Source organism: Scleropages formosus, chromosome 24, assembly GCF_900964775.1.
Source record: "Scleropages formosus chromosome 24, fSclFor1.1, whole genome shotgun sequence".
In the NCBI taxonomy this organism is placed as follows: domain Eukaryota; kingdom Metazoa; phylum Chordata; class Actinopteri; order Osteoglossiformes; family Osteoglossidae; genus Scleropages; species Scleropages formosus.
The window spans coordinates 15,374,621-15,398,411 of NC_041829.1; the positions used below are offsets into that span (position 1 = coordinate 15,374,621).

The 23,791-nt window shown below is 47.5% G+C and overlaps 1 protein-coding gene across 2 annotated transcripts in view; it reads left to right on the forward strand.

The window, feature by feature from the left end:
* The first annotated feature begins 20,784 nt into the window (after positions 1 to 20,784).
* LOC108939475 (carbohydrate sulfotransferase 15-like) overlaps positions 20,785 to 23,791 on the forward strand; it is a 41,029-nt gene continuing 38,022 nt past the window's right edge. For both annotated transcript variants that reach the window (XM_018760844.2, XM_018760847.2), the window contains exon 1: positions 20,785 to 21,186. The gene's annotated coding sequence lies outside the window, so the exon portion shown is untranslated. The remainder of the gene's footprint in view (positions 21,187 to 23,791) is intronic.

Genomic DNA, 23,791 nt, shown 5'->3' on the forward strand with positions numbered 1-23,791 from the left:
GTTTAATGTGGACATCCCATTTTCTTGTTTCATTTATTCATTTTAAATATCTGTCCAAGGCTTTCATGTGTTACCTCAAGCATGTAAGTGGTTATAAAACAGTAAATTGTGTTCGGTACAAAATCACTGCTTGAGGAAAAACAATAAATCAAAACAACTATATATTTATGCATTTTTTTTTGTATATGCAGTTTTTTCAGGGCAAAGACAAGCCATGGTCTATATGTTCCTTTGTATTGCTTCTTAGCGTCGCTGCCGTGTTTATTACATACTGCCACGGGGGACTTGACCTAAACTTGGACCAACGAGAACAAAAACAATAATTTTTTCTCTGCCTATGCTGACAGTGTCCGCATACAGATGAGGATAAACGGCAAAGTGGAAAAGGATCCTCTTACCTCCGTTCCCACCTCACTTCCCACATCCTGGACCATGAAAGCATAAAAATATCCCTGACCATCAGCAGCGACACCACAGAAGATGGAAAACAGAGGTGTGTGGCAGGATTATTATTTTCTCTTTATTCCCACCACATTGTGCAGATTGATAAGTGCGCGTGGGCCACGGACATCGGCACACAGTTGACTGGGAACGTTACTCAGCTCGTGCTCTGCGTAAAAGAAACGAAAAACAAAAACTCATCAGGCAGAGGCATCGTGCTGATTTTTACGTTGCATCTAGGATTCCTCACTATATACTCGTTTGCGTACGAGATATTAAAATTGATGTGACAAGATAACAAAGCAGTATAAACTGTATGGTGCATTATTCAAGGAGACATAATTTGAGATTACTGGTAATGATTTCTTTGCAAGGATATTTTCTTACCGGGGTAAATGCTAAGTGACAGCAAAGGGGAAATTGACACTGATATTTATACACACACACACTAGCTGAAGCCTGCCCTGAGTAGGGGTCACAGCGAGCTGGAGCCTAACCTGGCAACACAGGACGCAAGGCTCAAGGGGGGGGGGGAGACACACCCAGGATGGGATGCCAGTCCATCGCAAGGCACCACGAGTGGGACTCGAACCCCAGACCCACCCGAGAGCAGGACCTGGCCCAGCATGCTGTGCCACTGCATTCCCATGCTGAGATTTATGTTTTTTTGCAAAACCATACAAGTTAGAAGATAACACAACGGCTGCCTTGTGAAAGAAATTACTCATGCTTTACTTTTTTTTCCCTCTTCTCTATTTGAATTCTGCAAATCCGTGGACCTTCATGGTAGAGAGGAGGGACCCGTCCGACATTCTGTCCTACGCACCCCGGCCCTGCCTCCCTCCTGCCCAACCTTGCCCTAAATAAGCAAATTCACACCGTCACCATCCCCCCCAGTCGTCCAGTCCGCTCCCTTTACATTCCGTGATGCTGAAGAGCTCTGGGGAAGAAGTGGACAATGATTAAAAGCTACACTTTAGGCACTGAACGAAGTGTCCAATCATGAGAAGGGCTTCATAATTTGTATTGAATTACTGTTCTAAGTGCATTATCTTTATCAACATACCGCAGCACGATCGAACAGCATCCATTACGCTGAATATATAAAACACAAATTAACTGATTAGGAGAGCTTTTTAATTATGCCTTAGAAGATTAATTGAATATTCCGCAACCGCATTTACAAACCGAGAATGTTCATTTGCTCAGTGAATCAAAATCTTTATTAGCTGCAAATTTAGGTCTCCTGCAAATTAATAATTTAGTTTTGTTGTTGTCTTCAATTCTCGGGAAGTGAATCATATTTTATTCATTTAATGAATTGATGAAGACATGGGGAAGGACTGCGAAACTAACAGCTAATAAAATTTCAAAATTTCACCGGCACGCACACCTCCCACATGTGGTGCTTTTTTTTTTTTTTTTTTTTTAACGGGGAACACTCAAGTGGGGAATTATCTGTAATTAGACATGCGAGCTCATGAATATGCAACAGGGAAAATGAATCAATTTAAAAGCAGCCATTATCTCGGCGATTATCCTCTCCTGAGGCCTCCTCTCGGTGCCACCTAAAGTAAGTTTATCTTCCCACAAACATTTATCTGCATCTATCCCACTACTCGATATCATTGTTGCTGGCAGATAGATGATACATGCGGAGGATTAGCGAATTAAAAAAGAGAATCGTTTTGTCACAACACCTGACCTATTTGGGAATTTTGCATTAAGAAGACCCTAAATTAACATCAGTAATGTGCCACAACCCATATTTATTTAACAGAGTTAAATATTCATCGCAGTACTATTGCGGTTTCCGGGTGCTTTAGAAATATATGTGATACTCAAGCTAACGTTTTTAGCTTGAAACCCATATTTTAGATTTTTGGTGGCGTAGTAATGCCACATAACTGTTTTAGCAGACAGAGAAAAGCCCAGAGGAAGCCAATTGAACACAGACACAAATACAAAATTACTACAGCTTGATATGCCCACCAGAAGCATCACCTCCGGAGGTCTCTCCTTAAACCATACATGCTTCCTTCTCGACAAAAGTGCCTTTGGAGAATTACTCGAAAAAGAAAAACAGAAGGGAAAAATACATTCGGGAACATTAAAATCACAATGCACCGGCCCCCCTTGTAGCCGAAAGCCGCTCGGTCAAACGGATCACCGCTCTCCAGCCTTCGGTCGCATGTTTTCCACGTTGGGTTGAGCGTTGGATATTCCTCACTCGTGGGGCCAAGGAATCTTTTTGAACGTCCAAGGTTCCCGAGAAGATCAAGACGACCCTCGTTCCCGCGGCTATTCGTAGGCGGCTCTCCTGCCGACTTCGTCCTGCGTGCTGCTGTGAGACCTGATCCAATTGGCAAGACAGTTCCCACCCTATTGAGCTGCGTCCGCACTTCACAAGAAGGCAAGATGTGCTCCATAATGGGAAAACGCATAGCGAATCAATCCTGTGGTTCACCTGCGGTGGCTTCTTTGAACCCGTAATGATGGCAGTGGTCCTGCCGATCTCCAAATTCGGTTTTCGTTGGGGCCAGACCGGGAAAAACAATCCGCATCCTCCTGTGCTTGAAACAAAACGAAGGTTTGAAAACTTCGGCGGGGGCCGATCCGCGCACCGCTGCGTTCGCTTCTAGAAAGTTCTCCAGGGGGTAGTGAAGAGGGTCCATATATACAGGTAAAAATCCACGTGAAGCCAGCACATATTTCTCGGGCAGATCTGTTATCAGTGCCTCCACCGCACTTGGATAGGCAGTTATGGAAAATGGATGGATGGATGGACGTTGCTATCTGCAATAACTGATATTTATGAGCCGTGTCCTCGGTTGTGACGTCGGCAGCTTTGATTATTGGCGTTATTTGTAGACTTGATGCCAAGCCGCGACAACCGACGCATGTTATACGTGCTGATGAGAACGAGACGGCGGAGCCCGACCGACTCTGGAAACGGGCAAATTTCACCCGTGAAAAGATCTGTTCCTTCGTTCTTGAACGGCAGCTGTTGATTTACTTAAAAATCAGCCGCCCGTTTGTTACCAATAAGCGGACTTCGGTAGCCGATGTTGCCGGGAGTGCGTTTGGTTAGCAGTTTGTGCTAAATGCCATTAGCGTGCGTTCCACAGAGCAGCGGTTCAGCTTTCCTAGGACGCTCTGGGAAGAAATACAGCTTCAAAATGTGTTGTGGAACAGCTTTCAAAGCCACGTTTTGATGATTATCATCCCCCTTACCGCTTTCCTGTCTGGTTCAGCTAAGAACGGTATGTTCTTGTCAGTACAGTTTCTGTCTTTGTTACCATGAAAGGCTTCGCTTCTTCCCTCCGGTCTGTATTGAACCCCGGCGTCCTTCTGCGGCTCTTAGCGCCCGCCAGGACTCCAGGTCTGCGATGTCCCCGTTTCTTCGCTCCGCGCGGAGGCTCGCCGCTCCATTTCGGCTGCCTGCCGAGCGTACGGCGCGGCGACCGAAGGAGGTCAGCTGGTCTGCGCGCGGCCCATATTAGTCGTGATCCCTTGAAACGGGAGGCAGGAACCCAAACCGATGCTTAGGGCAAGCGCAGCCTCTGGCCAAGAAGCGGCCACGCGGTTCCACGACGAGGCGTCGTCGCGACCGCCCTTTGAATCCGAACTCGAGATGGAGCCCCGGCTGATTTCCATACACAAAACCAGAAGCGAACAAGACTCTTCGAAGACAATGTACTCTGAGCACATTCAGCGAATGAAAGGAAGGCAGAAAGAGTGCAAGGGTACCGTGTTTTTCCACTGTGGCTCTCGGGCCGCTTCCTATTGACCAGGCCTAATGTGCTCTGAATTCCAGCGCTGCCGGACCCCGGGGCACACTTTCAGCGGGGACCGAGTGCAAGGTTTCCGTGAAAGCTCTCCCAGCTGTCCCCCCGTCATCTGACAGGGGGTTATTGTGCGGAGAGAATAGCGGAGCTCGGACATTGGAGGCAAAGCCAAGGCCTGCGTGGCAAGGGTGCCCGAGCCCCTGTGAGCGTGCGGGGTGGGGGTGGGGATATTGGATGGAGGCCGAGGTCCCTGCGGTAAACTGCCGTCCCACTTTCTCATCCTTCGACTCTCTCCACATTGGCACTCGGGGATGTTGCCGTCTGAAGGAGGCCCAGCAGTTACCCCCCAGCGAAAAGGGCACGGTTACAGTGGACAGGGAGGCACTCCCGAACCAGGCGGTCCTGGATGGGGATTGAACGGCAGCTTTGCCAGCAGTTTCTGTCCACAATGGCTAACTCTGAGAAGTCCAGTCCAGTCCGTGCGTGGGAGTCTCTTTTTCCTTCCACGCACCGATCGAGAAAAGAAAGTCTCCATAAATCCCGCAGGTTTTGCGCCGTGGTCGAATTCTCGAGAAAATACAAGCGGTCCAAATACGTGGTGCTAGCAGGTCTGTTTCGCTCAGAAATTCGACACTTCCCGCTCCTCGCTGGGAGAGCGGGGAAGCCTTGCCGTTGGAAGACAAGCGGAGAGGAGCCGCTCGAGGGCTTTGTCTAGAGCTGTCGGAGCTGACGAAACTTCAGTCGCTGTGGCGCTGGAGGGCTCCTGTTCTGATGGCCCTCAGACGGGATGGGGAGCGCGGGCAGTAGATGGAAAGGTCAGGGCCTGTCACACTGGCGCCTGTGATCACACCCTTCCTCTCGTCCACCGCGCTCGCGGAACCCCGGTTAACTCCGGCCGCCGAGAACCGAATCCTGGCAATAATGGCACGCCAACAAAGATGAGTCGAGTTCAACCGTAATAATAATAAGCGAAAAAAAAACAAATACGTAAAAAAAAACAGAAAAAACGATGTGACCTAAATCTGGCGGTTCTTAATGAACAGCCCAGGGGACACCGCATCTGTGCTGGTGCGTGGCGGACGCAGTCTTCGGGATATAAACAAATGGATGTTAATTTGTGCCGTGCCAAAAAGACACGGAGAAAGGATGCGAATATCCTGCCGCGCGATTCTTATTAGAGAACAAGAAGAGCGTTTGGCGCTCCTTGTCACACTCGGCCCGTGTAGATGGGTTTGCTTTCCGCTGCTCCAGCTGGGTGGAAGCAGCCGGCATTCAGTTCCATGCTCATTTTTTTTCATTTCATTTGCCCATGTGGTCTGCCCACTTTCCCCTACCTGCCCTTTACCTACCGCCGCCCCTGCCGTGCCCCGGCCCTCGTCCGTCGCTTTCCGTTTACTCTCTCCGCACTGAGCCGCTCTGTTGAAGGAGGAAATGAAGTCGGTGCTTCTGCAGAGCAACACAGGATGGCACCTGGAAGGAGCAGCTGTCCCTCACTGTGGCCCAGCCCTAGGTGCTTCCTTTATTTAAATGCGCCATTGCCGGGACAAAATAACATCTACAAGAGCATCAAAGACCATATGTGGCGGAGAACGTTTCAAATCTGATTTATTCGACTGGCTTATTTAGACGAGAGCCTTATTTCTTTTGCCAGCAATAACAACCTATAAATATTAATGGTTTTGCATCTCGTGGGGTTGCTTTTCTCTGTCGGAGAGGATTCGCTCTCCCACCTGAGAAACCTGCCACCCAGGTTTGGCTTTGGGGTTGGGTTTTAACGGCGAGCGGTAGCAGGGTAGAGACCTGGTGGACTAGTTTAGCGGCTCGCCGGAAGCTGAGGAATTCGCCAGGCTGAAATCTGAGTTGTTCAATCAGTAGGGAAGAGATCAGATTCGCATCTGTCACCACTCTGCCTACATTGTCCTGCTGCCGTGTGGACCGTTTTGCGGGAATTTATACCGCATCCATCAGCGTGGAGTGTGAGACAGAGTTCGCCGGTCCATCGCGGCACAATCGCGCTTTCTCGTTCTCATTCCTGTTAGAATCGCCGATTTACCCGAGCGCATTTTTTTAAAACCGAAAGAGGAAACCACAGCATGCGGACATGATGGGGAGCATGAAAACCCCAAAGAGACTGAGGCTGATTCTAACCCACATCATTACCCATAGCCAAGGACCCCTGAGGCACAGCTGTGCCATCCTTTTGTACAAAATACGGATAATGAGGTATAACTAGGCAACGCTGTTCAAATACGGCATGCCAGCTCTGATGCAATTTCTAAATGATGTGTCCCGTCATTAACATTTGTTTCTATGCATACCGGTTGTAACAACCCAGCACTTAAGCTGGACACAACCGCACTGTCCATTAATACAATTGGAAGCGACGCGCTCGACCCTTCAGCAGCAGTGCCGTCCGCCGCGGTCCAGGTGACTTTCCCACGCGGCAACATGTCGAGGCTCCGAAAGATGATGGATTTCAGCAGGATCCCTGCTAGGGAAGGGCTTACATTTGGTGATTGGAAAAGGGCCATGTCTCTTGGCGCTTCTCCTGCTCCTGTTTCCTGAGGCTCCTCACCGGAGAAAACAACATCCTCGTCCTACATCAGTCTTCTGCCGTACGCTTGCCGCTGTGCTATTTTATAGTTGTCATGATTTGTGGCGCTACCTGGTTTTCTTGGGTCTTTATTTTCTTTTCGCCGCTTTGCAAAATGATGTGCGGCTATCTCCTCATGGATATCCCGATTAATAAATTACGCCTTGGCGTGTCAGGGGACGAATGAATAAACAACAGAAAACTACTCTAATGTGCGTTTTTAATGTATGAGTGGTCTCTAATAGCGTCTCCAAAATTAATGTATTTTTAAACCCTTATATTGGCTAGGTATTGACATAAAATCCACTCTGTTGTCGTTTCTGTGAAACTGGTTCTAATGACATTCATTTGCATGGAAATAGACATCGACTGGTGTGAACTGCGTTGTTGCTGGATTGCAGCCGTTTCATGCTTTCAGCCAATTGTCAGTTAACCTGCATTTCCACTTGGAGTGTGCGTGTTCTTCCCGTGTCTACGTGTGTTGCCTCTGGGTGCTCTGGTTTCCTCCCACAGTCCAAAGACAAGCTGTTCAGTTCCCCCATAGTGTGTGAGTGACAGAGAGAGAGTGTGTTCCACTGATGTATGGATGAGTGACCCACTGTAAGTAGTGTATCTAGCAGTGTAAATCACTGCGGTGAATAAGGTGTGTGGGCTGATAACACTACGTAGAGTTCATTGGAAGTCGCTTTGGAGAAAAGCGTCCGCTAAATGAATAATGTAAATGTATTTCCTGCATGCCTGCAAAAACGCACATTGAGACCTGACATACTGTATATATTCACAAGTCTGCAGAGAAGAAGCAGCTGTGTGATTTGTTAAAATTATTGTAAATAATTGACTCCAAGTTTATTCGCTTCGCTTGTAAAATCAGTGCAAACCTCCGAAACTGCCTGTAGTTGGTCTGAGTTTGCTGAATGAAGAACACAAACGTTTTTCTTTGAAAATTATTTTGGCAGCATATATAAGATGTGGTGCAAAGGCAAAACAAAGTTAACAAAAATCCACAAAGAAGCCAAGGTCTCCTTTTACAGCCGCCAGGAAACCGTCTATGAACTCGAAACAAAAAATCGAACTCAGAGTAGGTGTAACATTAGGTTTATTCTGTGCTCTAAATTCAAGGTTAAATCCCATGTTTTTGGTGATCAAAACCATTTCGAGTATTTCACTTCGATTACTGCAAATCCTGTATATTCATGTATTCATCTGCATAAAAAAAGTGTTACATTTATTATCTGATAGACAGATTTCCCCATGTCAGGTTCCTTAGCCCTCGCTAAAATAGAATCACCCATGTAACCTCATTTAAAAATACTCAGTGTAACGGAAGAATAACGCAACCAAACAGCTGCAATCATTCACGTATCGTCGAAAACATCCGTTATTTTCCATTTCAGTGTCAAAATATATAAAGGGAGAGTCGTTATTTGCACTACCTGTTATGGCAGAGTTTGCATATGGAAAAGTATAATAGAGAGATTTGAGATAGGAAATCTGTGCTTTTCCTGTGAGCCCAAACCCCTGGGAGTGTGTACCCTGCGCTGATATATAAATAGACGAGCACAATGCATTCTTTACAAATCAATTATCGAGGGACTGTTCGTAATGCCTTTTAAGAAACTTCTCAAGTACTTTGACCTGCGAACTCCTTCCCTCGGGATGCAGCGGAACAGCCGCTTTCCTGCTGCACAGTTTATGTAACATGTAAAGTAATAACACCCTCTGCGATGGCCTGTTCGCCCAGCCTGCCGAAGAGTGCGAGGGGAGCCGGAAAAACTCCTCGTCACCAAAGGGAGCAAGTACAGACAGCCAGCGGGACTGCATGACTATGCATAGCTTCAAAAAATCACGGGTGGGCAAAGAACATGTTGGTATTTGGAACCTTACTTGCACATTCCCACATGGGGCCAGTAGGTGGTGTAGTCTTTAGAGATGACACAGGTGTGTACCTTTAAAAAATTACCCAGATGTATGAATGGGCTGAGAATTGAATGCAGATTAGTACAAAAACCCAATATTGTAATGTCTTTTGAAGGAAAGTGTAATTTAACTAATCATTTCGGCTTTGTTGTCTGTGAGACGACGACTCATCCAGAGTGAGATCTGAAGCATTTGCGTTATTTGACTGTATTTGAAATTTTGGGGATCGTGCCGAAAGCCTGTTGCATTGCAAATTCTCACATCAGCAAAAACTTATTCTTCTGTGACTGGCTGACATGTGCAGGTCTCATCATGTTTCAGAGAGAGAGAGAGAGAGAGAGAGAGAGAGAGAGAGAGAGAGAGAGAGAGAGAGAGAGAGAGAGAGAGAGAGAGAGAGAGAGAGTGTGCATGTGCGCACCCACTTACAAGTTTATTACCAAAGTATCAAATCTTTCATTAACGCTTAAACACGTCCAGTTTCACCCATTACATAAATCGGATATCAGGCTGCTTTTTTTCCAAAAAATGCACATTGGTGTAAAATATCATTTTTTTTCTTATGGAGCAGCTAATGCAATCCTTGCTGGAGTAAGAGCAACACAGATAGACCCCTTACGTCACACCAGTCTCAGTTACATTTATTGATGCAAATAACACCTTTCTCCGAGCAACCTGTAGTTGCCTTTGGACCCAAAGGTCATGGGTTCGAATCTCACCTCCAGCTGTAGTACCCTTGATTAAGGCACTTACCCTAAAAATTTGCTCCGGTCAAAATTACCCGGTTGTATAAATGGGTAAATAATTTTTGTATAACACAGTTGCTTGACACTGTAAGTTGCTTTGGAGAAAAGCATCAGCTAAATAAAGCGATGTGCTGGTTTACACAGCAGGGCAATTTTGGGCGAGTACGTTGCTCAAAGGCTCCAGAGCAGGGGGTGGAATTCTAACCTGCGACCTTCGGGTCTAAAGACAACAGCTGTGAGCGCTATGCTATGAGCTGCCCCACACGCACGTTTGGTGTATGCTTGTTCCACTCATCCAAACACCTGTAGCTTGATCTACTGGACACCTTTGCAGTCTTCTGGGACTAGACATAATAAATCTGCAATAAATTATTTACTGATAGTTTGTGGATCATAGGTCATCGGGTGTGTTATCAATCCGCCCGAGAAGGGTGGTAACAAAGATTGGGGAAGCGAATGGAAATGGGCAGGTGTCCCCTCACTCTTGATGAGGAGCGGCTGTCTTGACGTTAATGGGACGGGTAACGGAGCAGAGCCTGTCCCGCTAATTCGTTTCTTTCTCCACGAAGCTCTCCTTGGGGCAAAGTCCCTCTTGTCTTCGAAGACAAACGCCTGTTTGGGGACTGGAACTTTGCATATTCCGTCTGTGTGGGCTTCCTCTAGGTGCTCTGGTTTCCTCCCACACTCCAAAGACATGCTGTTTAGTTTCTCCATAGTGCGTGAGTGACAGAGAAAGTGTGTTCCTCTGATGTATGGATGAGTGACTCAGTGTAAGTAGTGTATCTAGCAGAGTAAATCACCTTGGTGAATATAGTGTGTGGGCTGATAACACCACATAGAGTTCATTGGAAGTTGCTTTGGAGCAAAGTGTCTACAAAATAAATGTAATGTATGTAAATATGAATTGTGATGTATTGCGGCAAGTGTTCCTTGCACTGCCCATACTCATCTATATTTTCGGGGTGTGAGAGTTAAATTTAACACTTTAAATGTGTTCCAGCGCCTCATGGCATACTACTGCAACTGACAGCAGAATGAGGTCAGGCTCGCACCCGTGCCTCGAAAGACTGAGGAACATTTAATTGCCCTTAAGCCGACGGAGACGTCGCGCATTTATTTTAATATATTCGCGACTTTAGGTTCTGCCGCTTTGCTAGAAATACTGAACTAGATTGGGTGCATATTTTAAAAAAAAAGAATAGAAAAACCTCCAGGGTACCTGAGCTCAATCCTCTTCTGGGCTTTTAACCTACAACTTTCGGATCACGTGTCTCAGATCATAATCTCCACTCCGCTCGCTGAACGTAGCTGAGAGGTTTATAAGGAACGAGATAAGAGAAATGTGTGGTAGTACAGGAACCCCGAGAGGAAAGACAACAGGAAGCTAGCAGCAGAGCTTCCTGTCCTCCTCTGTGAGCAGCGCTCTTGTACATTATTAATAACGGCAATAATGGCAAGTAGCGCTGCTGTCTCGTAGCGCCTGGGTGGTGCGAGAGGACACGGGTTTGAGCCACGCTCAGTCTGTGTGGAGTTTGCATGTTCTCCCCGTGTCTGCGTGAGGTTCCTCCGGGTGCTCTGGTTTCCTCCCACACTCCAAAGACATACTGCTCAAGTTCCCCATAGTGGGTGAGTGTCACAGAGGGTGTGTTCCACTGATGTATGGATGAGTGACCCAGTGTAAGTAGTGTATCTAACAGTGTAAGTCATCTTGGTGAATAAGGTGTGTGGGCTGGTAACACTACACAGTGTTAATTGTAAGTCGCTTTGGAGAAAAGCGTCTGCTAAATAAATAAATGTAATAGGGGCCCGCACTACAGTGTATAGCGCACCAGAACTACTGACAGTACGAGAAGGGTATGAAGTCGGTAGGGGAAGTGCACTGTCATCTGGGACATCTCACAAGGTAAGTTTCCTTATCTGCACATGGAAAGAGTCATTTCCCCCAACAGAGGAGTACATGTGAAATCTCAGCCCCAGCCCAGCCGCCCACGATCAAACCCTGCCCCCCGGGGGTTCAGTCTGATTTCCTCCTGCCGTCGAGGCCACGGATAGAGAGGCACGTCCTTTAAAAAACAGAGGGAAGCGTGGGGTTGCTTTTGGGCCAGCGTGTCTGCAGCGGCGACAGCAACACCGCGCTCGCTGGCGGGTGCAGAGCGATGCGCGGAATTAGAAAGTGGCCACAAAAACAGGGCTCAGGCCTCGCAGTGGGAAGGAGGGAGGAGATGGAAGGAAAACAGAGCTGAACAAACAGCAGCCCTGCCTAAAGCGAGACACGACGCTCCGCGCTGAAGGTGATGCAGAACGCATTGTGCGGCTGCACTTTGTGCATAACTGCTGCACGGGGTGCGTAACCCCCCCTCCCCCCAGTTATCGGGAGGGCGGAACCGGCTGATATGCTGCGGTACGTCTCACCATCCGTCCCTCCCCTCCACACTTCCACACGGGACCAGTGGGTGGCGCAGTGGTTAGGGATGCCTTGCAATTAGGAGGATCTAGATCCAAATCTTTGCTCTTGCTTCAGGGCCCCTGGGAAAAGCACACACCCTCAAAAAAAACACCCACAACAAACAATTGCAGGTAGTCGATGTACAAATCCTACCATCGGAGAAAAGCGTGGAATTAACAGTAATATTCATTCCATAATGGAATATGTCTGGTAAGTGACTAATTACACGTAAGGTGTGCGGACCACGTGTCCGTGCGACACGTGAACATCTGGAAGACGCTTCAATGGCCGAGACGGCAAGCGTGCGCTTCTTCCACACAGCTGTTATTAGAGCCCACGTTCCCGTGACACTTCGGCCCATCCGTAGAATCTGCTCTTTGCTTATGACTCTCCAGCTCAGACACAGGTTTCTAGAATGTGAGACCTTCCAGCTGCCTGCAGTAGAACTGAATGTTAAATTTGCAGTTAAGGATCTCTCACGTTGCTTTTGGTTTGATGAATTCCTTGCCTATACAAACAAGGGCGAGTTCTTGTGCCACACACACACACACACACACACACACACACACACACACACACACATTGACTGAAACCACTTGTCTTATGCAGGGGTCGCAGGGGAGCCGGAGCCTAATCCAGCAACACAGGGCGCAGGGCTGGAGGGGGAGGGGACACACCCAGGACGGGACGCCAGTCCATTGCAAGGCACCCCAAGCGGGACTTGAACCCCAGACCCACCGGAGAGCAGGACCCAGTCCAACCCATTGCACCACCGCGCCCCCCCGTGTTATATATATTAAAAAAAAAGAACAGAAACTAGACAAAATTATAACATAAATGCTGCAATTTGCTGCAACAGTAATAGTTTGGGCGGAATTGCTAGGCTGAAAGTCCGAGGGAATTTTACACATCAATAAAGCCATCAGTCTCAGCGCACTGGCGCAAGCTCCACAGACGTGAAGATGGTACAAACGAGTCTATTGTCCCACACAGATGGTTTCTTCCCATCTCGGTGCCTTGTTTCTGTCTTTATTAATTATTGCGATCATTTCTTGTGCTGCTCCGGCGCCGCTTGCTGTCTTCGTTTTCACCTCGACGGGCATCATGCAGCTGCGCTCTGCGCACCAGGACGCGCTCTCGTACACGTGACCTGCAGCGCTGGCCGTTGCTTGACCTTGGTTGGGAAACTAATATGACTGACAGGGCAGAAGGATGCCCAAGGTCTGCAGTGCTTACTGATTCTCCGCAGTGGGAGCAAACTTCATAGTTTAACAAGTGTGAAAAGTTGGCTTTGCTCGGTATGAAATCGACACAATGATTCCACCACACATTTCCGTAACCTGAACATAGTTAATGTGGGTTTTGCTTCCTTCGTGCGCTCCGAGATGACGACGATTCTATGAGCGATGCTGAAATCGGGGTCCGAAACACCTTGCGATCTTCATGACGCTTCATTCGCACCGCATGTAATGAGGAGTATGTTTTAAAAAGAACTCCCCTGGCTGAATGTATGCATTTCTGCTTCATTTCCTTCAATTTCATTTTATATATGCAGTAGGGGGGTGGGTACGGTGGGTTTGGCCGGGTCCTGCTCTCCGGTGGGTCTGGGGTTCGATTCCCGCTTGGGGTGCCTTGCAATGGACTGGCGTCCCGTCCTGGGTGTGTCCCCTCCCCCTCCAGCCCTGCTCCCTGTGTTGCCGGGTTAAGCTCCAGCTTGCCGCAACCCCGCTGGGACAAGTGGTTTCAGTCAATGTGTGTGTGTGTGTGATATGATATACAATAGGACCCATGTATCCCCAAGGGATGGGTTCCAATCCCCCCAGCAGATGCCTGAAACCGTGGATAGTAGCATATACTACATACTGTACATACCTATGATAAAGTTTAATTTATAAATTAGGCACAATAAGACATCATCATAAGAAAAATAAGGGTTACTTGGACACCAGCACTGCAACACCACGAGAGTTGTTCTGATAACTGAGACGGACACAGAGCGACTAACTGCCGGGTAGCGTATACAGCGTGGATACGCTGGACAAGGGGATGATTAACGTCCCGGGCAGGACCCCATGAGATTTCCTCACGTTACTCAGAACGGTGCATAATTTAAAGGATGAATTATGAATATTTACTGTATTTATGGAATTTTCTATTTAATTTTTTCGGACCGCGGGCTAAGCGTAACCGCGGTAACTGAAACAGCGGATACGGGGGTCCAACTGTATACGCACACACACATATATAATATACATGCACACATCTTTATTTCTTTCTTTCTTTATTTATTTATTTTTAATTGCCCATAGCTTTGGTTTTAGTGATCTGATTTCGTTCAGCCGGTTGAGAAGAGGACTGCGTGAAAGAGCAAAGGGAAGCGCATTTTTACATGTGGACGCCACGTTTGACAGGATTAGTATCGCAGCTCCTCAGGCGGCACCTCTGTCCAGCCCTCGACTGCACCCTTCAGCGGAGCAAAATTTAATCTCGCATTAATTTAATTAATACCGTAATCCTTGTTTACCGCTGCGCGCAAACGCAAGGCGTCATCCGAGACGCAAGGCCTCGACATCTGTTCTGCCTGGAAACGCGTTCGTTTGAGCTGGCGAAAGATCTAATTAATAGCTCCCTGGCAAGATTCCAAAAAAACTCAGAGAAACTTCCAGAAACCCACGTTAAATGGAATAACTTTGCCTTATCGCAGATAATATCATAATTGCACCAAGTGCATGTGCGGTGCTTGCCAGGCCTTGGGCTCTCCTTTTTCCTCCGCTTCACCTCCACGTAATCCGAAGAGCTCGAGGGGTCAAATGAGACACGACTCGGATGATAGGATTGCGCCGCTCGTCCCCGAGTCTACGGGCGCGAGAGAGGCGACCAAACATAAACAGAGGGCTACGCCAATGTCATTTTTGCCAATGCTAAAAACGCAAATTGCACTCCAGCTGACAATTATATTTTTTTGCTCGAAGGACCCAGATCATTAAGCTAAAGGTGGCCTCCTTATTAAGGAAAACCAGGGCTGCGAGTCGCAGCGGTCGGGACGGCAAAGCTCCGCCGTGTCTCCTTTAAAGCATCGAGGGTTCGACAAATAACTCCTATCTTCACATTAATCTTCTCGTACGGTGCTCATCTCTGGAGTTTGGCTCGGCTGGACTGAGCCAGAACTTTTTATCTCCTTTCAGACCCTTAATTGCCTGCTTCTCGCATTGTAATCTTCCCTTCTGGGTTCGCAGTTTGCACTCTGACAAATGAATAGAGTATTTTATACTACGCAGCACCGAAGAAGTGAACGAAAACAAAGAAAGACACCCCAACATGTATTTATTTCCCCCCCCATGACACTCAATTTTTTTTTTTGCAGAGCCAGCTTTATGTACCCCTGGCTATGACATAACACATGCCGTCACAACTGGTAAGAGCTGCTGTCCCCTTACGACAAATTAAGCGATGGCCTCACTTATCGCGCGCCCCTGTTTCGACTGATTCTGACGGCAGTTTTTTTTCTTGACTGCTCATGACGTTTCGAATGTGATGCCGACAACATCACGTACCGTGATGCGGTGAAACTGAACACGGCGATTCTTTCATATAGACGTGCTGTTCTAAAAAACTCCAATATTCGTGTTTATAAAAATTATTTATGGTGCAGATAAACATGCAGCATAAAATAAATATGGAGAAAAGTACCTTAAGTGCCCAATTTTCCATGTCCACACACTGCTTGTCCAACGCAGGTTTAGAGGCGCATACACCTTGGACGGCGCACTGGTCCTTCACAGTACCTTTAATGTATCTCTTATTATGTCTTGTATAATAAAATGACTTACAATACAACTGCACTGAGCGGGGAGTTAATCTTGTAAATGCAAAGTTATAAAATATTGTAATGACCCGCATTACTGATTCGATGTAAATAGTCGCATTATGGGAAATAATGTTAAATGTGTGTCACCACTGGAGGCACTTAGGGGGAAAATGGCAGGGTGACCGTGTCTCCCAGTGTAGAGGGAAAACCTAGGGGTGCTAGGCAGGCTGGCTGTAAGCGCAGATCCTGGAAGAAACAGGGTCCTCGGACCGAGAACGTTATTTCCCTTGTGCCGGTGTTCGAATAAATCGTTTGTTATGAACGCTGCCTCCTTGTCCTTCTTCGCCCCATCCAAACCCATGGCGGTGCGTGCCACAATATTATTGTATATTCTGGTTTCATTTTGATGATTTACAGTTTCTTCCTTCACAACAGCTGCATCAGTGTTTCAAGATCAAGATCGATGTCTTCTTAGGATGTTCCCAGGGACGTCTCGGCGCTGCTTTAAGTGCAAAGCCTGTCTGGGCACTTTGGTACATTTATTCTGGGAATTCGATGAGATACAAGTAGGCTTGGTTGGTTTCTCTTGGTAGTTGAGACTTGGTGTGTTGGTTTGGCTTTGGTGGGTATGGTTTGATGGTTAGATTTTTTTGTTAATGGGATGGCTTGATGGCTGGTTTTTTGTTGGGTTGGGCTTGGTTTAGGTATTGCTGGAAGGTGAGGTTTGGTTTTTGTGTTGGTGGGTTAGGGTTCATTTGGTTATTTGTGGTTGGGTTAGATTTGGTTTGTTGGTTGGGTTGGTGGGATTAGTTTTGGTTTGGTGGGTGGGTTGGAGCAGTCAGTTAAGCTTCTTGGTCTCAGGTCATGATGATGTTTGTTGGCTATGCTGGGTGTTGTTCTCTGTGGCTTCGGGTTGGTGGTTGGACTGGGTCCTTGTGTACAGCCATTGAAAAATACGCACGGGGTATAACATCTTTTCCCGTGTATCTTGAATGCAAGCTTACTGGACCAGGGAACACGCAACAATCCAAGAAACCTTTAACAAAAATTTTGTTAAATTATTCTTGTGTTAAATCACGACCCAAACTCCTTTCTCGATGATGTTATTGCATGTGGACTAACGGCTCTTACATGTTTGGCAAGGAAATGTATTTTAATGCTGTTTTCAACACCAGAATCTCCCTCCATAAATTTGTGGATGACTGAAATGTTTACTTTTGACTTGAAAAACTGACATTTGATTTGCATGACAATCCTCATAAATTCTGGAATGTTGGAGACCCTTCCGGAAGTTATTAGAAAGCGCTATGCGATCATAGCTGCAATACATTGTACCCTTTTGACCTTGAGCCCTCGCTCTGTATGTGTGTGTGTGTGTGGGTGTTGCCCTACCTGTTTGCTGCTGTGACCCTGTGCTCTTCATTAAACCAAAAAAACAAAAATCAGTGCTTAGCGAGTGAAACAGGTTGGAACTATTTTTCAAATAAGGCTGTTCTAAAATTGGATGGCAGCGCAATAAGCGCCGGGCCCTTCTCCACACCCGCTTTTCAGTCCGCGGCCGGCGAAGCTTGTGCGATAACTTCTGACTGCTTGACACTTGTCAACTTTCCATTCTCGGGAGAAGAATGTCAATTTTTTTTCTTTTTCCGTGCCCATTGAATGCACGTTCACATTCTATTCGCTGGCAGCTGCAAAAGGCTTAAAAGAAGAAGGGGAAAAAAAAACTACGTTGCATTTAACAAGCAAATCAAAAGACAAGTAAACATCTTGAAGATGAACAGGGATCACTGACATCACGGAAGAAAAAAAGCTCATGTTTGTGAGACATTAATGAAACAGTAACTGTATCACACACAGAAAAAGTAACCACGAAGTCCAGACACATACTTCAGATTAAGTGCAATATCACTGATGACACAAGCATGGTAGTGTAGGGGATGAAGGCATATTCTTGCAATCAAAAGACCTGGGGTTGAATCCCACCTCATGCTGTAGTACCCTTGATCAAGGTACTTACCGTGAACTAATACAGTAAATATTACCATCCTGCAGAAATGTGCAATTAATTGTCAGTAGCTCCGTATACAAGTTGAAAATTACATTGGCTAAAGGTGTCGGGTAAATAGGAGGAACAGGAACAACAGGACAGCTGGTGGTACAGTGGTTAGAGCTCTGGCCTTTAGACCCAGAGGCTGCAGCTTTGAATCCTACCTCCAGCTGGAACACACTTGATTTTGGGCGGTAGAGTTGCACAGTGAGCAAAAGAACATGGGTTCGATCCCCGCTCAGTTTGTGTGTTCTCCCTGTGTCCGTGTGGGTTTCCTCTGGGCACTCTGGTTTCCTCCCACACTCCACAGACATGCTGTTCAGGTTCACCCATAGCGTGTGAGTGACAGAGAGAGTGTGTTCCACTGATGCATGGATGAATGACCCATTGTAAGTAGTGTATCTAGCAGTGTAAGTCACTGCGGTGAATAAGGTGTGTGTGCTGGTAACACTAACAGAGTTTATTGGAAGTTGCTTTGGAGAAAAGTGTCTGATAAATAAATAAATGTAACAGGTAATAATAATAAAATAGGACTGTTCAGTCAGTGGAAGTGCAGCAGGTTTGGCTGGTCCTGCTCTCTGGTGGGTCTGGGGTTTGAGTTCTGCTTGGGGTGCCTTGCAATGGAGTGGCATCCCGTCCTGGGTGTGTCCCCTCCCCCTCCAGCCTTGTGCCCTGTGTTGCCCAGTTAGGCTTTGGTTCACCGCGACCCTGCTCAGGACAAGTGGTTTTGGCCTGTGTGTGTGTGTGTGTGTTCAGTCACCACAATTAGAGGACTGGAAAGAAACACACACACACACATCTTCAGAGCCGCTCATCCCATATGGGGTCACGGGGAACCGGAGCCTACCCGGCAACACAGGGCGTAAGGCCGGAGGGGGAGGGGACACACCCAGGACGGGATGCCAGTCCGTCGCAAGGTACCCCAAGCGGGACTTGAACCCCAGACCCACTGGACAGCAGGACTGTGGTCCAACCCACTGCGCCACCGCACCCCCTGGAAAGAAACAGAATTAATTAATTTATTTAACAGATGCTTTCTTCAATAGTGAATTAAAACTGAATATACAAGTGCCACATAACCTGTCCTTTTCCTGGCGATGTTTACCGGTCAAGCAACCAAATCAGGTGATCATCGGCAAACCGAAGCGCACCCCCCACTCACCACACCTTCTAATTCAGGCATGAATTTTGCAGACGATGCCACTTCCCGCTCAGCAACTGATTTTCCACCCTCAGAATTCAGGTGATGCCACTTACTATGCAAATGATGACTTTAATTAATCATCTGATATCTGCTCTCCGTGCTCTGCTCCTGGGCCTCAGTTATTGGACCCCCACCCCTCGAATTTGAGCGATACTCTGAAAATGCTGCTCGATTGAGGAATCACTCACATTTGGCCACAGTGTAACAGATTGCTCAAAGGCTGGCCAGTTACACCTGTAATTTGTGATGCTCTGCTTTTCCAGTGATACGTGAACTTTAGTGAAGCTGGAAAGAAATAACTGGTATCAGGAGATCTTAATGAATTTCAGAGAAAAAGGGACATTAATATTTGATTTTATGGTGTTCTATTGTCCTTCTACTTAAAAGCTTCTAAATATTTTTCTAGATCCTGTTAGAACTAGGGGGGCGCAGTGGCGCAGTGGGTTGGACCGGGTCCTACTCTCCGGTGGGTCTGGGCCTCAAGTCCCACTTGAGGTGCCTTGCAATGGACTGGCGTCCCGTCCTGGGTGTGTCCCCTCCCCCTCCGGCCTTACGCCCTGTGTTGCCGGGTTAGGCTCCGGCTCCCCGCGACACTGTCTGGGACAAGCGGTTCAGAAAGTGTGTGTGTGTTAGAACTAGATGACCAGAATGTTCTTTGCAGCTCTGTAAAATATGGCTAATTTTCTTTTAACTTAATTCTTTAATGAGAGGATTTTAAATCAAAGTGTAGATGTTTTGAAGTAAACATCTAGGTGGACTTCCCTGAGAAATATGGATACAACGAAACAAGTTCTTTATCCGCATTGATGCGGATTTATAGGTGAACCTGCTCTTTTTATAATGCTGAGTGTTGTGCTGTTTCCCACTCAACTTGACCTGAAATGAAACATAACGAATGATGCTTCTATTAAGAGCAGAGGAATAAAGTTAATTTACATTCTATCATGGTGAAATGATACACGAGTCTGAGTAGCACTTTGGTTGGGATTCTGTGTTCCCACCTACACGTTTGCTGAGATAAATGATTGTGCTTCCTGCGCAAACCCCAAGTCCATTTTCTCTAATTACTTTAATCGTTCTGCTGCACAGTTTAACCGCGTTACCGGTCGGGGAGGTCAGCTTGTTGCGGCATGCGGACGGAGGTGCGAAACCGGACAAAACTGAGGTCTTAATTCAATTCTTTTGGCATATTGGTGACGACGAAGCCTTGTGCTAAGTGTAACTGTCCTGTAGCTTCAGGGTATGTCCATGTGTCCAGATTTTGCCCTGTCCCATACCTGGTTTGTCCTCTGTCTGTCCCACATCTGTCCTGTACGTTTCCTGGTCTCTTCTGTCCTATATCTCGTATGTACTGTATTTATCCCATATCTGTCCTGCACCTGGCATGTCCTCTGTCTGTTCTGTATGTCTCCTCTACTTGGACTGTCCTGTCTAGATTTCTTATGTGCCTTTACCATATCTGCCCCGTCTGGCATCTTTCCTGTACTTGGCCTGTCCAGTATCTCTGCTGTGTCTCTCTTTTGTCACTCTGGTATCTAATCTGTCCTGTATCTCTTATACATCTGTCTGTCCAGTCCTGTATCCCTTTTGTTTCTCTCCTGTATCTGACCTGTACCCAACGTGTCCTGCGTCTGTTCTGTCCGGTATCTCTCCTGTCTGTCCCGTGCCTGTCCAGTCCTGCATCCCTCTTGTATCTCTTCCCTCTGTTCTGTATCTCCCCTGTCCCCCCTCCTCCTCCTCCTCCTCCTCCACCCTCTCACTCCTCCAGCGCAGTTTCCACAATCAGCAGAAGAAAGGCGGCGCGCGGACTGACTGAGCAGCTGCGCTCTGGTGGAGACCAGAGAGACCGGAGAGACCAGACAAGGGAGCCGGACGCTCATCCACCTCCCGCCGACATCGATCTGGACACGGAGGGACACGGAAAGCCGCGCGAACGCGCACAAAGTTGGAGGGGGAGACGCGCGGCGCGCTGTCCGCTCCTCCTGCTGCCGCTCGCGGATTTAATGCCCCCCACGAGGAGGAAACTTGTCAAATTCGCCCTCTGATCATCGGCGGGATTTACAGACGAAACTGCCCGCGCTCGAGGTGCCGCTCTCTCTTGACGAGGAGGAGGAGGGGGGGCAAAAAGCTGCTGATCGCCCCCCAGGAGTTCTCGCGCATCTTTCGGGCGACCGACACGTGAGGATGCGCCCGTGTGCTGTGAGTTCGCCTCCTTGGGACCTTTACGTGTTTCGTCCCCTTCGCAGTGGGACAGTCACGGGGGTTAGTGCTAATGTTGTCCTAAGTGATGTTCCTGTCGCATTCCGAGCCGCGCGCTCGGTCCAGCAGTCCGCCGGAGGAGCGCGCGCCGCCGCCTATAACGGGCTCCTTTCAGAGGAACGATGAATGGCTCGCTATGTATGTCTCACTGTGTGTGTGTGTGTGTGTGTGTCCGCGTATCTGCAGTAACTCCCAGACAGCTCCAGTTCTGCTGCGAATCGCCGGTTCGTCACTGTATTGAAGGCAGAGTCACTGCACGTGCACTTTTTTTTTTTTAAACCGGGTCCGGTTCGGCAGCGATCGGGAGGGTTGTGGGGTCGCGTCCTTGTCGATGTCCCCACTTGGTATAGTGAGAGCTCGGAAGGGGAAATATTGCAAGGATCAATGGTCCAGATTTACAAGTTGGGCCACGCGGCGTTCGTCATTATTTGTGTTATTAGTACATACAGCATCACTTAGGAAAGGTTTTTAAACTCGTAACAGTGCCGTGAGAAGAGATGAGACGCGACATGTGGAATTGTGGGACGTACGAGCGGTCTGATCTGCTCACCTCGAGACGCAGTTAGGATTAAACGTAACAAACTGTCACAAGTGAGCTCGCGCCGGTCGCCACGTGCCTGCCGGGAGCCGCTGCTTCCGAGGGTCTCGCGGTGGAAGTGCGGGACGGCTGCGTCGAACTGTATTCATTTGGGTCGGGGGGGTGGATGCAGGAATCACTGTGCAGGAATAACAGCTCACCTGAGTGCCTCCATTGAAGGTACCGGTCTGTCATTTCAGAAGAACCCGGGTTTGAATTTGCGCGAGGGCTACATTAATTTCTCAAGAAATGAACGTGATCGCTGCGAAGGACCGCCGTCCCATCCAGGGTCTTACATCCGAACCCTGCGCCCAGTGATGCTCTGATAGGCTCCGGACCACCGTGACCCCGACGAGCGCAAGTACGTAAAGAGTGAGCGCGATCATTTTGAGCGCGTTACTTCACCGCACTTCTTCGCACTGCTTCGGTTTCATTGTCTGAATCACATTGTAACTTTGGTCAATGCAATTCAAACACTTCATGGAGCCTCTTCCCAGTGGGACAGCGCTGAACAAAGGCAAAAGGGCACAGAAACAAACACATCTGGCAAATAAACCAAAACAACTGTTGATTGCAGACTAGTGTAATTACTAATGTATTTATAAAGCTATATAAGTATGTCTACAGGCCCCAGAGGAAAGGAACCAAAAAGCTCCCAACTGAAAGTCAAGGGAGGGCAAAAGAAAAAAAACCCGGGGGTCCAAGTGCCAGGGGCCGATCCCCTCCGCTTGGATTTCGGAGCGCGGCCTTCCTCTCTGCGCTCGGCAGCGTTTATGCAACAGGCTTAACGTGTTTTAGCTCGAACGTGCTGTGCGATAGTGCTGGAATATCTCTAGGTGATGCCCTTCGGGAAAAGGAAACCGCCTGACAAGCCGTGGAGGTCGTCCGCGGAGCGCAGTGTAAACTTTACCCTCACAGGGCAAAAAACAATGTTGTTGAGCGCTGCTGAGGTCACGATTAATCTTGGCGGCTTGTGCTTCCGGAATGTTCCGTCCTCAGCATACCTCTTTAGGCTTGGAAGATGTGTGTGTCCATTGGCGTGGGATTGAGTCCAACCATTTGGTTGCACCTCATTCTCTTTTTTTTGAGGAAGAACTCGGTACAAGAATTTCTATATGTACTCCCTACAGGATATATACATTTCTTCTTTTAACTGATGCTTTTCTCCAAAGCGACTCGCCGTTAAACTACCTACAGTCATTTACCCGTTTACGCAGCTGGATGATTTTACTGGAGTAATTTAGGGTAAGTACCTTGCTCAAGGGTACTACAGCTGGAGGTGGGATTTGAACCTGTTCACTTTTTTGTCTCCAAAGGTTGCAGCTCTAACCACTGTTACCAGCTGCCCCCTAATTCTATATATGCTGTAATATACATATAGATGTCATAATTTAGCATTTTAACCAAATGCCTTTGAGCTTATATTTAAGATGGTATGTAAATGTAGACCTTCCCCCTCTCTCTCGCTCTCTCGCTCTGACTCTCGATACATCGTTCTCTGTCTAGCAGCTGTAATGAAGAGAACACGTTCAGAAAACAAATTACTACAGTCAGCCTCATTATGCTGTGGAATAATATGTCCCGAGCTGTATTATGAAGTGCGCTGTTAGGAAGCGAGCGGGTTGAGCAAGGAGATTGATTTATAAAAGACAATTTGCCATTTCACATTTGACACCTGCTATTGATTTTTTTTTAGACAGGATTCCCTCATCAGTCAGACCTTGTAAGACTTCATTCTTATTACCTTTCCCCTCGTACATTCCTATGCACATGTGCTGTAGTACATTTCGTAGTACATTACTCTGAAAGGTACGACGGTACAACAGAAGTGTTTCAAGGAAAAATCCAGCGTTTACGTGGCAGTGGTTGAAAGAGCCGAGGGTCGGGAACGTACGCGCACGTTTTGCATTGACTTCTGGAAATGGAAAAAATGATGCAATGATTGCGCAATTCTAATAATATTGATAA